At 36.9% G+C, this 19,217-nt stretch overlaps 1 pseudogene; it reads right to left on the bottom strand.

The window, feature by feature from the left end:
* Positions 1-11,033: 11,033 nt before the first annotated feature.
* Positions 11,034-15,406, bottom strand: LOC133802124 (uncharacterized; annotated as a pseudogene).
* Positions 15,407-19,217: the final 3,811 nt, after the last annotated feature.

The following is a 19,217-nucleotide window of genomic DNA, read 5'->3' on the forward strand; positions in this document are numbered from 1 at the left end:
AACAAAACATTGGTTATCTTAAAGTGTGGGGGTGTCTTGTTTATTGGAAGAACACGTACCATAAATGATTAGGGCTTGGCCCGGTTATCGAACATGGTTATAACCATGCTTAGTATGTTTTATTAAACATGTTTGACTACGTTATGCATATTTGTACTAAATGATTAATGTATATTTGTTATATCTGATTGAAAAGATCGACTTATAAGTCGAGGGTTTATGGATTATATTTGATTGAATAGCTTGGCTTAGTAGTCGAGGGTTTATCTGTTATATTCGATTGATAGGCTCGTCTTATGAGTCGAGGGCAGAAATAGCTTGCTAAACGTAGGCCGATGAGATTAGGCCTACCCAGAAACATGATATATACTTGAATGGCCCTATGGTCGCCTGAAATATAAAGCGCCAGGTAAGCTTAGCTAGCCCTAAGACTAGTTATACAAGGAATAGGGAAATGGTTCCCGATGTGGCTATATCGTCATTTATCAGGATTGATTGCATGCACGAGTAGGGTTATTACTGCTAGGCATGAAAATTTCTATTTTGTAATTTGATGATTTACTGCTTATGAGCATGTTTATGTTTTCTTGCTGAGCCTTGGCTCACGGTTGCTACGTGGTGCAAGTTAATGAAATGAAAAGCTGAACCAACCATGAGTTGGAGAGCTTCAGGGAAAGGGTGTACATACACGGCCTGCTCGACCACCACATCTGAGGATATCATATGGAACTAAGGTTGAACCCTGTATTTTTTCGCTTAGGTCAGCCCTGTAACTATTTTTTATCTAGTTTGGTGTATAAACTCTTTTGGGATCCCATGAATCGCACTCAAACTCTTTTAATGGACAGACAAATATCTCAAGGGCTATAACATGTGTAAAACAATGCACAGAGAAATATCTCATCCAATGGTACAGGTGGTTGTGGTGTCGGCTATGATATATGGTCAGAGAGATGCAGGCCACATCACCACTCCTCGTACTTCCACTACTTGCCAGAGATGGATGTTAGGGTTATGCCACTATGCTCCTCACGATCGTACAACCTATTCCCCTACGAGTACCTTGTACCTAATGGTTGCTCTCGTATATTCAATATAAACCCTTGTTCCAGGCCACTTTTTACTTTGCTAAATATAAGAGGATTTGTAGCCTTGAGTGAGACAAGCATGTGGGAGTTGCACCCTGCTGGTGACACCTTACTTAAAAAATGGAGGAGGGCTCCTTCAGCGGGGCATATACTTACATCAAAGAGGCGGGGCCTGCAAGACGACCTCGCGAGATGGGGGCGCGGGCCTGGGCAATTAGCCGCGGCAGTTAGCCATGGCCTGCGAGACGGCCTCGCAAAATAGCCTCGTGAGATGGCCTCACTAGATGGTCTCACGAGATGAGGCGCAACACTTAGGCATGGCATGTGAGACAGCCTCGCGAGATGGCCTCACAAGATGGAGTCGTGGGCCTGGGCACCTAGGCGCGACACTTAGGCAAGGCCTGCGAGACGGCCTTGCGAGATGGGGGCACGGGCATGGGTACCTAGGCGCGACACTTAGGCATGGCCTCGTGAGATGGCCTCACGAGATGCGGTGCAGGCCAGGGCACTTAGGCATGGAATTTAGGCATGGCCTGCGAGACAGTCTCGAGAGATGGCCTCACGAGATGGGGGCGCGGGCTTGGGCACCTAGCCGCGGCACTTAGGCATGGTCTATGGGATGGCCTCGCGAGATGGCCTAGCTAATTGGGGCGCGGGCTTGGGCACTTAGGCGCCGCATTTAGGCATGGCCTGCGAGACGGTCTCGTGAGATGGCCTCGCGAGATTGGGGCACGCGCCTGGGCTCCTAGGCTTGGAACTTAGGCATGGCTTGCGAGACGGCCTCACAAGATGGGGCGCGGGCCTGGGCACTTAGGCGCGACATTTAGGATTGGCCTGCGTGACGTTCTCGCGAGATGGGGGTGCAGGCCTGGGCACTTAGGCGCGACACTTAGGAATGGCCTGCGAGACGACCTCGCGAGATGGGGGCACAGGCCTGGGCACCTAGGCGCGGCACTTAGACATGGCCTGCGAGATGGCCTCGCGAGATGGGTGCGCGACACTTAGGCACGGGTCCATAGGACCTTCAGCGAGGTAACCGTGTGGCCTCACGTGGGGTGAGACAGGTCAATTTCGCAAAGGCCTTGCGTGAGGCTTAAGTCTTTCTGGATCATGTCCAATTTGCGATGTTCACAGCGATGGATTCAACAAGGGTTTTGAAGCATCATCAAGGTTGAAGAAGTTTTTTCTACTACTATGGTTTGCATCAGCTAACTCAATCTTTCTTTGGTCTCTATCAAGCATAATTTTATGTAGATTCTAAATATTGTTGTGGTGTAATCTCACTCTCCCCTAACACAATGTGCAGCATACATTGGACTTCCTAAACCACTTGTCTACTCTAATTGAGCCACCACTCTCCCTTCATTCTTTTTAAGCTTTTGACGTGAATCAAAGGGTGTATTTGCCTCTTTGATACTAAGATGACTAAATTTTGAAAGCATCTTCTCAATGTAGTCAGCTTGACCTAAGCCATATCCATCCATACTTATTCTAACTTTGATACTCAGTATGGTATCAACTCTCTAAGGTCTTACATCTTGAAAGTTGAAGATGAAAAGTCATTGTTTCTATTGTGTCTTTCATGTCTTTACTTGATATCAACATATAGACACACTTGAATGACATAGTCATCACAAGTCTTAGAATATAAGCACTTGTCCACACTATTGTGTCTAAACCCATCTGAAATAATTGCTTCATCCAACTTCTCATGCTATTGTTCCGGTGATTGTTTTAAACCATATAATGATTCAACAAGACTACACACTTTATGTTTATTTTCCTTTAGAATAAACCATTCCAGTTGTTCTATGTAAACTTCCTCGTCTGGATTACCATTTAAGAATGTCATTTTGGCATCCATTTGATGAACATATAAGTTGTGTATTAATGATAAGGCAAAAAATATTCTAATTGATGTTGTTCTTGCCACTAGTGCATAGGTATTAAAATAGTCTATGTCTTCCTTTTTTATAAACTCTTTAGTCACCAACCTTGCTTTAAAAGCTTGGATGGTTCATTTGTGTGATATATTTTTTCGAATACCAACTTACAACCTATTGGCTTTTATTCTTGTGGTAGATCAAAAATTTTCCAAATGTGGTTAGCAATAATTCAATCTATCTCATCATTTATTGTCTCCTTCCAAAATGCGGAGTCTCTTGAAGACATAGCTTCTTGGAAGGTTTAAAGATCATCCTCTACTTGAAGTACCATTTGTACTTCCAAGTATCTCCTTTTTGTTAACCCTCTACTATGTAAAGAATATCTACTTGTGAGTTTTCATCTTGTGATCCTACATCTTTAAGCCTTTTGCTTCTTCTAGGGAATAATGGTTGCTCTACAACCCTTGAAGGTAACTCCTCCTGAGTTCTTTCCAATGAGCACTACAAGAAAAAATACTTTCAATAAGGCCGAAAAAGTATTATCAAATATATACCATAACACATTTTGATGAGTTAAGGAAAGCGGTGTTATAGTAGGTCGGAGCACTTTGCATAACACTTCTCCATAGTTATAGACATGTGTTATGGTATAGCCTACGATAACACTTTTTGTTGTGTTATTTTAATAGTTAGATAAGTATTTCATTATGCTATTTATAAATAGATTATATAACACTTTTTTTTACTTATAAAGTAGTGTTATGATACACTTTATAATAACACACTTTCTGCATTATAGAAAATAGTTTGCATAACATAATTTTATGCTTATAAACCAGTGTTATTGTAAAAGATATAATAACACATTTTTTGTATTATTCTAATATTTAGATAAGCTTGAATTGTTATTATATAAACCTGTACATTATAATTAATTTTTATTGCTTTAATTCAAACCCGCTTCATTTAATATACTTAAAACACCCTTAACATTGTACAAATATATTTGTGAGTACCAATTATATGGTTCATAACATATATAACCAAATAATTGTGTCAGAATACATTCAAGATTATCTAAAAAACAATCCAAAAGTATTAAGATATTCAACACTGACTAATTAACATAAACAAAACATTCTCACAATAGTCAACAAAATAGTCTTAAAGAGTTGCATATTCAAAAGTAAAGGTAGGAATTCATGATCTTCCAAATGTCAGCACACCAAAGCCTTTCAAATCATATTTTCTTTTGCACTTCACTTGTTGAATCTGGTAAATAAAACATAAAAGAAAAACTAATGAGGTCATGAAATATCATATCATTCATCTAAAATAGTCAATAATATCATGACGCATAACCAAATTTACAATAATTGAGTTTGAATAATAAACAAGTTATTTTATTACACACATTACTACAACTATCTATACTCAAGTGACCTTAGAACTTTAATTAAATGGTGCATAATATTAATTCAAGTGACCATGGACGCAGGCATCAACACTTCCAAAAAACATAAAAGCATAGTCTACTCTATCAGCACCACTAAACAAGCCAAATAGTTAAACAATGCTACTGTTGCTGCTACTTTTATTTCTTTCTCTTAGAGCCATATTAATAAAGATTCTTTAGAAAACTGAACTAACGATTTATTTATATATATATATAAACTGAAGCTGTAAGCGTGCGTAGAAGACTTACCATCCAAAGATCTGAAGCCTAAACTATTCGAGGACTGATGAGGAGAAGCCGAGAGGTGTGAGTGCGTGATTGTGTCTTAGAAAAATAACTTCAGTGAGCTGTCTATGGAGTGGCGAGGAGAAACATCAATTTCAGAATAGAGGGACGATAAGCCTTTGGGGTGCTGAAGAGGGAAAGGGGAAAATCATAAATAAGGTGTTGCCAGAAATCTCAGCTTGTGAGATATATATTACAAGTGATGGATAAATTGCTGATCACTCTCTAAGATAACTAATAAAACTAGACAATCATATATATATGTACGTAGATTAAAGTAATCAGAAGCATTGACAAGGTTTACAAGCACATAATTTTATCATTATTAGTATAATAATTATGATTTTAAACAATTTAAATGATGGATTTTCCCGTAGAAATAGAAGTCTAATATTTAATAGGGCATTCATTAATTGATCACGCAGCATATCTAAATACAAGTTGGCACCGGACAATTAGTTATGCATAAATTGAGATGCTTTTTCAAAGAATTAGTTATCAGTTTGAAAATCAAAACATTATTGTTAGACCGTGCATAAGCCAAAGCATTCACTTCTACGGTTGGTAATCCACGAGCTGATTAGTCAAAACAAACAAACAAATTTAGCCAGCAACAAGCTTTTCCTGTTTCATAATTTAGGTAGACTGCATGTGCTCCCTCTTTTCCTCTTTCTTGAACTAATCCGTGTTTTTTTCTTGGTTTGGTTATAGTTTCATCTTACAATTTAAAACTTGAGAAACCAAATCAAACTAAATAGATGGATTGGTTAGGTCTAATGTTTTACCATTAAACACAGAAAACCAAATCAAGAAAATCTGTTCATTATTATAATAGAAAAGCACTAGCTTTTTATTTTCCTTCCTCTTTCCAAATTAGATTTCACGAGAACTTCTAAGATTTCTAGTTGCATGAATTTTTTAGTTTTTTAGCCTAACTAAATAACCATAAATACACACCATACCTGAATCATGTGCCATACACACTGCCAAGCTTTCCGAGAAAAGATAGGAGCCATAATTTCCAAAAACCCTGAAACATATTCAGAAGGTATTGTTAAACTTTACATCGTTCAAAATATCTTTCCACAAAACAGAAAAATATTCATATGAGAATCACTTCCAGGTGGGCTCTATCTCATGCAAGTGGCTCTTGTGAGTCAATTCATAAAAGCTCAAACCATCCAAACAAGACTTTAATCCATTTTATAAGTAAAAATTAAATATTGAAAACAATGCACAGACAAATATCTCATCCAAGGCCAAGGGGGAGTAAACTATAAAAAAATCAAATAAAGGCGAGGGCGTGAGGTTTCTCTCTTTGCTGCTCCATGGCGAGACGTAAGAGGGTACACCAGAAGCCAGTTTCAATCGACAAGGGCAATGTGGACAAGGATTGCGATGAGGGTATACATGTGGGCATGGGTGGTGAATCGGTTGTAGTCGACGATGCTGATCTTCCAGCTGAGATGGAGGATGTTTTCAAGGACTCGATGGCAGAATTTCTAGAGATTGGAGGGTCGGGGAAAGGTGATCTGATTAGGGATAGGGTGGATTTGACCCAAACTGGTTTGAGATGGAGTGAGCAAGAAGAAGATCTAAATGATTATGCAAATCAAGCTAAGGATAAGTGGGCATCATTCAAAGATCTGTTGCCGAACCAAGGGGGTGCTCGTTTACAATTTGAGGAGCCATTAGTTCAGGATGGTCATCGGATAGCTCAGGTGGATTTGGAAGAAATTGAGGTTGAAACTTCTCATTGGAAGTCTGCTGTAGTGTGTACGGTGTTGGGTGCTAACCCCCCGTTCACTGTTTTTGAGGGTTTCATCAAGAGAATGTGGGGAAAACTGGGTATTGAGCGCATAGCGAGACCAAATGCTGGCCATACATTGGTCAAATTCAGGGACGAATCGACTAGAGATATGGTGTTAGAAAATGGAGTTTTGCACTTTGACAGAAAACCAGTCATTGTTAGGCCATGGACAGCTGATTTAGATCATTTGCGAATGGTTAAATCGGTCCCAATTTGGGTGAGGTTGCCCGGTTTGGGGCTACAATATTGGGGTACCAAATGCCTTAGTGCTTTAGTTAGTACTCTTGGCAAACCTATCATGGTGGATAAGGTTACAATGGAAAGGTCTATGATGTAATTTGCTCGAGTTTTAGTTGATATTGACATAGCTGATGAGGTCCCGAAATCCATTCAGTTCTTGAATGAAAGAGGTCAATTAATGGAAAAATTTGTTGAGTTTGAATGGCTGCCCACCCAATGTAAGCTATGCAAGGTGTTTGGTCATACTGAATCTTTATGTAATAAGAAAAAAAATGTAGTTTGGAGACCAAAAGATCAGTTAGTTAATGGAACCAAATTGGATAAATTGGTGGAGGAGACTATAAGGAGCAATTCTGAGGTGCACAAAGAGGCTAGTTCTTCAGTGCCAGGTACTGGAGAGGGGGACAAGTCTACTTTGCTTGACAAGGCACTAAAGGGTTCACAAGTTCAGACAAATACAGAGATGGGTGCAGATAAGTTGAACCAAGCTTCCAAAGGAGACCTGGTGGCTGTTGATCATGGTTCCGCTAGTATGGTAGATCCAGATGGAGATTGGATTACTCCTAGGAAAGTTGGGGGGAAGAAATCGCTGGCTTATAAGGCTCAGAACAGGGTAAAAAATACTTATAATGTCTTACTTGATAAGAGTGGGGAGGATGCGAATTTGGCTTTGCCTGCAAATAAAAAATCTTATGGTAGAGTTCCAAATTCTTAGCTGGAATGTTCGAGGTTTGAATAAGAGGGAAAAACAGAGATCCCTTAGTGTTTTCTGTCGTATAAATAAGATTGGTTTGGGTGCTTTTCTTGAAACCAAGTTAAGAGGTGAGAAAGTGGAGAATATGATGAGTAGATTTTTTGATGGGTGGAATTATTTTAAAGGTTCTCTTTGTGAGGGTAGAATTTTGCTGGTTTGGAGGAGTAGTTTGCTTTTGGTTGATGTTATTCACGAGACTGATCAACTTGTTCATACTATTATCAAGGAGCATCAGTCTAAGAGGGTGTACTGTGTGACTTTTGCTTATGGGCGTAACTTGGTCCAGGAAAGAACTCAGTTGTGGCTTGATTTATCTTGCCTTAGGTTCCCTGTTGCTCCCTGGTTGTTGGCTGGAGATTTCAACACTGTGTTTGAGTTTGAAGACAGAAAAGGGGGTCGGCCAGTTACTTCTGCGGAGTTGGTTGATGCTCAGAGATGGCGTGGTCATGGATTAGCTGATGAGCTGGGTTCAATTGGTTCTCAATATACTTGGACTAATAACCAAACAACTGATGCTAGGATCTATTCCAAAATAGATCGGGTCTTTAAAAATGAGGAGTGGCTTGACCTCTTTCCTGCTTCAGTGGCTATCAAACAGTGGGACTTGCTTTCAGACCACTGTTATTGCATTATTAAGTTGTTTCAGGAGGTTATCACTGGGTTCAAGCCTTTTAGATTTTATAACATGTGGGTGGAGCATAATAATTTTAAGTCTACTGTTATGCAAAATTGGCAAAAACCAGTAACTGTTGGTGGTTTTACTGGTGTGTTATTGAAACTTCAGAGGCTTAGACATGTCTTAAGGAGGTTTAATAAGTCTGATTTTGGTGATGTAGAGAGCAAATTCCAGATGGCTAAATTGGTGTATAACCAGGCCCAAAGTAACCTCCAGCAGGATCCTTTGTCTTCTGTGTTTCAGGCTGAGGAAAAGCTGGCGCTTGAGGTGTTGGTTTAGAGTTCCAGATTTTATGATAGTTTTTTGAGGCAAAAAAGTAAAGTTAATTGGCTCAAATTTGGGGATGATAATACAGCGTATTTCCATGCTTGTTTGAAGCAGAGGAAGGAAATAAATAGGATTGCCTCTTATGTTTCTGACAATGGTCAGCTTGTTGAGAAGTATGAGGAGGTGGTGGATCATTTCTTACATCATTTTAGAAATGTTTTGGGCAGTCAAAGTAAGGCTTCGGGATCTATTCACATGGAGTGTTTTGTTCATGGTAATATCCTTTCTTTAGAGCATCAGCTGGCTTTAGTTAAACCGTTTACTAAGAAGGATGTTAGAAATGCTATGTTTAGCATTGGATCTTTAAAGAGTCCGGGTCCGGATGGATATGGGTCGGGTTTCTTTAAAGCTATGTGGAATGAGATTGGTGATGAAGTTTCAGAGGCTGTTTTGGGTTTCTTTCAGCAAGGCATTCTTCTGAATAATGCTATGTTGACTTTGATTCCAAAAATTGCTAATCCGACGAAGGCTGTGGAGTATAGGCCCATCGCTTGCTGCAATACTTTGTATAAGTGTATTTCTAAGATGATGTGTGAGAGACTCAAAAGGGTACTTCCTTTTCTTATTCATCAAAATCAAGGGGCGTTTATTAAGGATCGACTTTTAGCGCATAACATTCTTATTTTTCAGGATATCCTTAAGGGTTATAAAAGAAAACATATTTCCCCTAGATGTGTGATGAAGGTCGATCTCAGCAAGGCTTATGATTCCATTGATTGGCATTGTTTAGAGACGATTCTTACTGGTTTTTGTTTCCCGAAGCAATTTATTAACTGGATTTTGGTGTGTTTAAGAGATGCTTCTTATTCTATTTTGCTTAATGGTAGAGTTCAGGGCTGTTTTACTGGTAGAAGGGGGCTGAAGCAAGGAGATCCAATCTCTCCGTTATTATTTGTTCTAGTTATGGAATTCTTCACCAGGATGCTTATCCGAGCCACTCAAAACAGGGAGTTTAAGTTTCACCCTCGGTGTAGGAGCTTGAAATTGGTGAGCCTTTGCTTCGCAGACGATCTTGTGATCTTTTGCAAAGGCCAGAGTGCTTCTGTTCAGATTATAAAGAAGTGTTTTACTGAGTTCAGTGAGATTTCTTGTTTGACAGCTAATTTGGACAAATCCAGAGTTTACTTTGGGGGTTTAACAGAGGTAGAGACCAGGGATATTTTAAGGGATTTGCACTTTGCTGAAGGTGATTTCCCCTTAAAGTATCTTGGTGTTCTGCTGAGACCTACAAAGTGGAGGGCGGGGGATTGTGCTACTATTATTCAAAAAATTCAGTTGAAGCTTTTCCATTGGTCTAATCGGCATCTTTCATATGCTGGACGAGCTCAGCTCATTCAATCTGTTCTGTTGGGAATTAGATCTTTTTGGATGAGTATTTTTCTCCTCCCTAATAGTGTAATTAGTGAGATTGATAGCCTGTGTAGGAGATTTCTGTGGAGGACCAGCAAAGGGAATGAAAACAGAAGTAAGATTCACCTCACAGCTTGGAACCAAGTTTGCTTGCCTAAGTGTTTGGGGCGTATCGGGTTCAAGGAAGGGGCCACCTGGAATATGGTTCTTCTTGCTAAGTATATTTGGGTTGTGTCTACTAAACAAGATATTCTTTGGGTTAAATGGATTGATTCCGTTTATCTTAAAGGACAATCTTTTTGGGAGTACAATATACAATCTGACGTGAGCTGGTATTGGCGTAAGCTAATCAAGTTGAGGGCTTTACTTAGCAAGGAGATGTTAGATAAGGCTATAGTTAACAGCAATTTTAAAACCAGTAAGATGTATTTTCAGCTGATGAACAGAGATAAGGTGCCTTCGGCTGCTGTTATTTGGTGTAGCTTGTCCTTGCCTAAACACAGGTTTATTCTTTGGCAAGCATCCTTGAAGCACCTATTAACCAGGGACAATTTAGTGAAGTGCCATCTGCAGCTGTCTTCTTGCTTGTGTCCAATCTGTGAAGTGCATCAGGAATGTCATGAGCACTTATTTTTTCAATGTCAATTTGCTGCTCAAGTAAGGAAAGGTGTGGCTAGCTGGCTGGGTAAGTTGATTTGGCCTGCTTGTTTCCAGGATTGGATTAGGTGGATGGAGGGGAAGCCGAAGACTCTGCAGCAGAAGATAGTTGCTGCTGGGCTAGCTGCCTCTGTGTATCTGGTTTGGTGGAACAAAAACCAGTGTGTTTTTAATTCCTTTTCGATGTCTGTTTGCAAGGCTGTCTCTATGATTCAAGATAGTATTAAGGCTAGAGTTTCTAGTTTGTCTAAGGCTAAGATGAAGAGCAATGACATTATTTTTTTTAGAAGCCTGAATCTGTTGTAATCTTCTTTTGCTGGGCTCTTTGTGAGCTGGTCTGTTTTTTGTCTCGGTTTGCTGGGCTCTTTTTGAGCTGTTTTTGTTTTGGTTTCTGTGTTCCCGGATTGTAATTGGTTTGGTTTGTTAATAATATTCTTTGTTCATCAAAAAAAAAATATCTCATCCAATACAATTATAAATTTCCTGGCTGTGTAAAAAAGCTGATAAACGACCTTAATCCCATTTTTAGTTCATAAAATCTCATGATTTAACTAAACTGATATTCCTCACAATTTCATTGTTGGTGCTGTAAGAAATCACAACAAATGAATAGTATTGAAAATCATGTACGCATGGTGCATGCCTAAAATACGAAAAATGAAGGAGAAGAAAAGAGGAAGGAGTACGCTGCACAAGGAGGCTGATGAGGATCATTTCCCCAGCCCGGTCTCTCAATTGCATCCCTGACATGTAGTAAAATCTAGAATCATTTTTAAATATAAGGCACTGAAGAAAAGTATCAGATGATATGTAAACTTGTGAGTGTGGCTTCATGACAATTGAGATGGGGGGGAAAGGGTGAGACTCGTTAACTTCTTGGTCTCCTCTCCTCTTTGTCATCTCCCATGTCAGTCCATTGTTGGGCTCAAGACCAGGTTGAGAGATCTCCAAACCATGTTTCTTAACCAGCTCAATGTACCTGGTAAATTATGATGGTCCATTGGAAGAATCATTTAATAAAGGGATTCAATGGAGAAAAATGAATGGTCAAACAGAAACTTACTTGTTTCCATTAAAGTGCTATACTCCCAGATCTTCATCCCATATAAAAATATATTCATAAGCTGCTACGATATTAGGATGCAAAAACCTTTTTGCATACCACCTGCAACACGTGTAAAAGTGTCCAATTAGAATAATGAGAAGTTTAAATACAGCAAAGAAGGTAAGAACTGATGAAAAATTATCTATATGTTCACAACCTAATTTAGGTGAGAAACCAAAAAGGCAAAAATAACAATGTAATCTTACCATTTTGTTTGCTTTCTGACACTAACATGAATTGCATTCTTTGACCATTCAAATTCATCCCATTCAGTAACCCAATCATCATAGTGAAAAAGCATAATCATAAAAGCCTCAGAAAGCTATGACAAAAATAAGAATCAATATCAATACCCTGGTCCCAATACTCCACTAAAATTAGAAAAGCCTAGTTATAACTTGTATACTATAAAAAATACAAGGATTGGACGATCCAGTTAATACTTTCTTAACTGCTGCATCAATATTGTTTTTCTGGTCAAGGCCAACTGCGAAAGTCATCAAATACTTTGGCTTTTTCTTGAGATCCTGCATATTTCAAATTGTTCCCACTATATCTATATTTCAAACTGTAGATGGCAGCATTCTCTGGAGACAGCCTCCTCATGAAGGAGTACTTGTCACCAGAAGTAGTGGCAGATTCTTTTAGAGATTACAATACCTTCAGTGGTGTAATGATATAGTCAACCCTGGGAAACAAGTACAAATTAACATGATTAGTCAGGAATTTCTAGTTACAGATGATCTGAGGTCCGGTGCATGTATTTACCCTATGAGACTAAATGAATCCTGCTTATTTCGAACTAATGCAGCCATCAACTTTGATTTATGCCCATATTTGTGGATGTAATAAGCCTTTGTCACCTGAAAAACAGAATAATAATAGTAATGAATAAAAAATGTCCACTAGATTAATTGATCAAACAAGAAATTTCATGTTTGCTGCTGACAAAACTTCTTTCATCACTCATATGAGAAACCAACTATTATATGAGCTGAGATCTGGAATTTTACTACAACAGTCTCTTAAAAAAATTTATTACCAAGAAGCACGTGGCATCGATAATGAATAATATCTAAGTCAAATGTAGTCAAACAACAAAACCAAAGTGAAAGGCTGTATATAGCCTGGTTTAGATACTAGGAAGAAGAATTAAAAGGGTTTTGAGAATTTTCTATATATTATTATCAATGTCCTATACAAGGGATATAAATACAAACTAAGGAACGAAATAAAGAGGACCACCAGGACAGGTGTCCTTCCTCATGCAATGCATGCCGTATAAAGAATAATAAGATAGGAATATACATTAACTAATTACAATAGAAAAGAATTAATTACAACAGAAAGTATTAATGTGTATTAGCGTGCTTAACACAAAGTAGAGGACGAAAGGGCATAGAACAGTAGGTATTTAGAAGAGTTGTTGATTTTCCTATCATAGATTTTTTTAAAAATAAAAACAGCATTAGTAAATAAATATGCATTATTAAAATATATCGAGATAAGAGTTTTCCGTAATCAAGCTTACTAAGAATTTAAACAGAATTCCATGCAACTATGGAATTGAGATATTAAAACTGTTATAACTAACCAAAGCTATCCCAGGGTCTTCTCCTCTTTTGAGTGCAGCTTCTACCTCAGGGTCGCCAGAATGATTACGTGCCCAATCCTGAATAATAAATATGAACATCAATGACATGAAACTGAGAAGAACAAGATCATTATGGAACCAAAGGTAGAAGATTACCCTGATTCGACCAACAAATATCTGAATAAAAGACGCACCAGCTTGAGCTGCAGCTTAAGCAAAGCTAAGGAAACAAAAGGAAACTATCACAATTAATAAGAAGGTAATAAAATGGAACTAATAAGAAGTAATGGCAGAAGACAAGCAAAGATAATTTATTTCAAAATGATGAGTACCCACAACAAAGCTATGCAAGAGAAAGTAATGTACTTAACCATTAATTAGTGCATATATAAAACCTATATACAAAAGTCAAATGAGTTTGTATGCCTTCAGATTCCAGTAATCTTGCAGCCTCTATTCCCTAAGTGGAGATGCAATAAATTAGAAAAAATAGTTAGATGACAAAAACTATGAGCATTCATGAATAAATTCCATTGAAGAAAAATCTAAAGATAAGGAATAGAGATGTTTTGTCATGAAAATTACTTGCCAAGTTGAAGGAATTTTGAACAACAAACGCTTAGAAGGGACATCAATTTCATTGTAAAGCTTCAACAGATCATGAATCTACATTCTTGATAAAGTACTTGTGCAAACCACAACAAAATTAATAGCAAGTAAAGCACTAGCATCAAAGGGATAAGATAGACTACAACTACAGCTTCAGAAACATGAAGCAGATTCGGAATACATTCCCTTTCTCATTTTGTGCATTATGTACAGTTTACAATTCCAATGAGATTTCAAGGTTTGAAAATAATAGTGCACAGTGATGGTTTCATCTCCAAAATACAAATTTGATAGCTAACACAATAAAGAATCATCAATACAACGGCAAGAAACCAAAATGGGAATTACAAAAGACACATCAATAACTTTCTAATGATGCCATGTGTGTCATATGCTAGTCATGCATCCACTTCTGTTGAAACTCGACTAGAGACAAGTTTTGCCAAATCACCACCAACATTCACAAGAGCCTCCACCACCAAAAAAAAAATTGTGAACTTTCTTATCAATTCAAGCAATATGTTGTCCTGATGATTGGAGCAGAATAACAATATGATTTTGTATGTACTTTACACTGATATAATTGACAGCAGCCAAGCATATGCTATTTCCGTATGAGCATCATTTTCATTGGTTATAACTAGCCATTAGTTTTCTCTACCCAGACAATTGAAAAGTACCTAAACAACCTTATTGAAAAGTAATTCAAGGAACAAATCTCAAATTCAAATTGAAACTTTTTAGGCAAATAACATTCTAGAGAATCCCAACACAGTAATATGATTCAAAGAAGAAGAAAATTAGATCTAAACATTTATTTTAATAAAGATAAATCTAATTAATATATACATATATCAAACCACCACTCTCCCTTTCTTCTCGACCCTTTCTCTGCAAATTAACCAACCCTTAAACTTCAACCTAGCTCTAAGCTTCAAACCCAGCCCCGTTTCTAGCCTCGAATCATCGACCACACCACATCCCCGTCACCACCCACGCATTGTTGAGCATGTCGAGCCTCTGCGTCGCCAAGTCCCCAGAAGCCTCCATCAATACACCTGCATGAGAAACGGGTCTGTGAGAGCAAGGAAGAAAGAGATGAGAGTTGTGAGAGAGTGCGACTGACGGAATTGGGAGCTTGAGGGAATTTTTTCATCTGATGTGAGAGAAAGAATTGAGAGAGAATGAGAAATTTTTGGTGCTCTAGTTTATAAAACATAACATTACATAGCAAAATTTTGAAACAAAATCTGGGAATAAGAAACTTTGAAAATTTCGAAAGCCCCATTTTTCTTTGATTAAGAAACGTGATTGGAAACGCCGAAGATGGAGCCGAACGATTGGAAACGTCGAAGAGCCGAACATTGTAGACTGAGCAGTGGGCTGACTTCGGAGACACCGTAAGCGATCGGGAACACCAAAGATGATCAGAGGAGTCGAACAAGATATTTCCCACAAAATTCTTTAGAGCTTTGTAATTAAAAAAGTAAGAGGAAGAAGATAACTTTACAAGTAATAGTGCGGGCTCCAAAATTATTATACCGCCATTTTTTTTTACTTTGCCACTTATTATTTTATTATTTTAAGTATCATAATACTTTTTCAATAGTCTTTATATTCATATGTATGTTATGAAAAGGGGCACTTGGTGTAGTGGAGGTCACTTCTTGAGATCTGTTGTCACTATAAAACAAGTTCTCAAAGAACTCAACTTCTCTTGATTCAATTATGACATTAGACTCCATGTCTAATTGTAACGTCTTCCGTTTCGGGTACCTTTAAACGACTCAAGTCGGAATTTTTTCTCCGAGTTAAGAATATTATTTTATATAATATTATATTTGTTTTGAATTTATTTCTATGAGTTATTGCTAGCCAAATTGTGAATTTTGTGATTAAAAGTCAAGATAAGACTTTCGGTCTTGGACCGACACAAAAACCCTAATTGGGTCAAAACCTCAGAAAATAAAATGAAAAACTACGGAAAATATATTTTGGGCATAAAATACATTCATAAAAATTAAAGTTTTGTCAAAAATAATAAACGGAAGAGGAAATGGAAAGTTTAGGGTGTTTTGTGTTAAAATGCTTAATTTTACCGAATTGGGGAATTTTATTCCATGAATGGACCTTAGGATAAATTTTATTGTGTGATTAATTAAATTAAATGTGAGAGACATTTAATTTAATTATTACGTGTTAATTTTTATTTTTTTTAAAAAAAAAACTTTATAAGAGTTATGAAGGTTATAAAAAGTCATTTTTTATTTTTGGAAAAAAAAAGAAGATAAATTCTTAGGAAACAATTATTAACCTTTATAAAAAAATATAATAACATACATAAAAGAAGTAGTGGCCGGCCATGTGAAGGAGATAATTGGGTTGACCAAATTGTTTTTAGTTTTAAATCCCCATTTAAATTCGAGTTAATGGCATAAAGTGGTCATAGTAAAAACACTCAAGTGTTTTAGATATTTTAGAGTAGTCTAAACCCTTCCAACCTCCCCAAAACCGACCCCCCCCCCCCCCTCTCATAAATCACTCTCATTTTGTTAAAAAAAATTCTCTCAACTTTTCTCTCCATTTCCAACCATCAAGAACACTAAGAAAGCTTGGAAGCCTAAGCTTTGGTCTAGGAAGAGTTTTCCAAAGGTAAAGTTTAAAAAAACTAGACTTTTGTAAAGTTTTAATCATAGATTTTTCAATAGCTAATTATATATGTTGTTGGGGGAGTTGGTTAAGGTTTTGGAAGGGTTTTGAAGGATCCAAAGCTAGTAGAAAGATCCAAACCTAAATCAAGAACAACAAGAGGTAAAAAGTTTACTTTTTATTGTTATTATTGTATGTTCTTTATTTTCAAGCATTATTTTGTATATTTAATGCTTCTATTTTCTTACTGGTGATGTAATAAGTTTATGGTAGTTGCTTTATAATTTTTATGATCCTTTTGTGTTGACTTTTGAAAATAGAAACCAAAATCCCGAAGAGTTTTGTTGAAAACCCTGAAACAAAAATACAAGTTTTGAGCTGTGACTTCCAAGGGGTCAAGTATCCACTGTAAATTTATTTTGTAAAATTTAATTGTGCTGTGATGTTTTTGAGGTTGAGTACATAAAATTGAGCTTTTGAAACACTAAAAAATGTTTAAAAAAGAGTGAGTTATGCTATTTCAAGATTAGGTAAAAAAATAGTTTTTTTGGTATTCTTAATTTTGGGACCAAGTTTGGACAGCCACTGTATAGGGAAAATGAACCCATTTTTTTCTAAAATTTAGTGTACATATTCTTGGCATAACCTAGTATTCCACTGTAAAATTTGGTAATAAAATACTGAACGGTTTGAAAGTTATTAAGTTCCACATTTTGGAAAAATTAAGGACTTCAAAATAAGGTCGTTTTTACCTCATTGTTGGAAAATAATTTCCCCAATCAAAAATGGTCCTTTTGACCTATGATTTTACAAATACCTAAATGGCATACCGAAAATGGAGTTGGGAAGTTTTAGTAACAATGGGGTATGTAAATTTCACGTTATGACCTAACAAAGTATGTAGTTAAAAATGTGAAAAATGTGAAAAATAAGATTTTGGAACTTAAGGTAAAAAGTAAAATTTTGCTTATTGCAAGATAAAAACTTGATAAGTCTTGAAAACATATTTCGACCTAAAATACCACTTTGAGTTTAGTGAGAATTATTTTTATTAAAGACTTTTTATTCTTTCTAAAAATAAAAGAATTAATTTATTAATAAGTTAATAAATTAATAAGTTAATAAATTAAAAGAGGGTTTAAAACCCTATATTTTGAGAAAATAATTAAGTAAATTATTTTTCTAGTAAATAAACTTGATTAATTGACTTCGGAAAAATTGACTAGTCAAGATGAGAAATTTTTAACGGTTTTCCTAATTAAGATAAAATTAGGCTATTTTCTTAAACTGGTTTTTAGAGATTAAAACCTTAAGAAAAATTAAAGGAAAATTAAGAGTTTATTTTCTTAAAAAATAATTAAGGAATTTAATTAGTATTTTCAGGATATAATACCGGCTAAAATCTTCTATATATTTAATCGACTTGTAGAAAGTACGGGTTAATAGCGATACCTTTAAAGAATAATATTTTTAGCGGATTGTGGGAAAGTACTATTGTGATACCCGAGCCTAGGTATCGAGACCATAGGATAGGTATCCCCGACACTTAGGGTTTAGTCTCAAATATTTTTTATGAATTTCCTTAATGGGTTTAAAACCAAATAATGATCTTTAATCCTAACTAATGATTTTGAAAATGACCAAATTGCCCAAAATAATAATAATGAATTATGAAGTGTCATAATTAATCTGAGTATAGTGTATGGATAATTACAGTATTGGCTAAGCATAACTGGATTATACATTGGAGGGTGAAATCTTGCTGAGGGCAAAGGACTCTGAATAAGTCAACTTCTATTGTGTGGCTGCAACATGAAACGACTATTGTATTGTATGTTAGTATAGATACACATGCACATATATACACTGTTGTAGAAAGTTTTCTTAGAGACGTTAGTCTGGTTGGTGTTGATTCAGAAAATATGATCGGTAGATATCCGTCATACTGCTTGATTTTATTTATGTTTGGTTCATTACCGCAACAAGTGGCCAAAAGTTGAGGATTGCTGGTTTAAACCAAGGGGCGCCAAAATGAATGGGACCTAGGGCCCCTCATGCTTACTTAATCATAGAATGGTTAGAACCCGAGCAAGTGCTTTGATAATTTATTCCCGGATATTAGCCATGAATATTGGCCATTCAGTGAGAGTGCCTAGAGATACTAGGGGTTTCCAAGTTTGAGTGAGGGTGAACACCCTAAGGGCAACTGCTCATCAGCACCACTGATTAACATAGAAGTCTTTGTAAACTCGTGTAACTTCGATTACACTCTTGGATAAGTAGTGATGCCCTAGGTAACTTGAGGGTTACCCTTGTGAGGGATTTACTCTTGGATAAGTAGTGTGCCCTAGGTAACGCGATAGTTACCCTTGATGGGGATATTTATTGGCTAGATATTAGTGTTGAGACTCGGTTCTCTCTTACAGATTAGAATTTATGCTGGAGGGCGTGTTATGCGCGAATTGTTGGAAATTGTTGAGCGTTGGTCTCAAATTATATTGTGATATATTATCTGCTTGCTCTGGGGTTTTCTGAGGGCAGGGATTTATAGGTTTGTATGAAATAGTTGTGATATATTACATTTGCTTGCTCTGGGATTTTCAGAGTGGAGGGATTTATCTGTTATAGGAGATAGTTTTCCATTGGTTATCAGGATGACCATAAGTTTGTCAGGACGTTTTTGTGTTCTTCAAATTGACTGCGTAGGGTCAGGAAGGATCCACAAGCCTAA

The sequence above is a fragment of the Humulus lupulus genome, chromosome 9 (assembly GCF_963169125.1).
Source record: "Humulus lupulus chromosome 9, drHumLupu1.1, whole genome shotgun sequence".
NCBI classification, from domain to species: domain Eukaryota; kingdom Viridiplantae; phylum Streptophyta; class Magnoliopsida; order Rosales; family Cannabaceae; genus Humulus; species Humulus lupulus.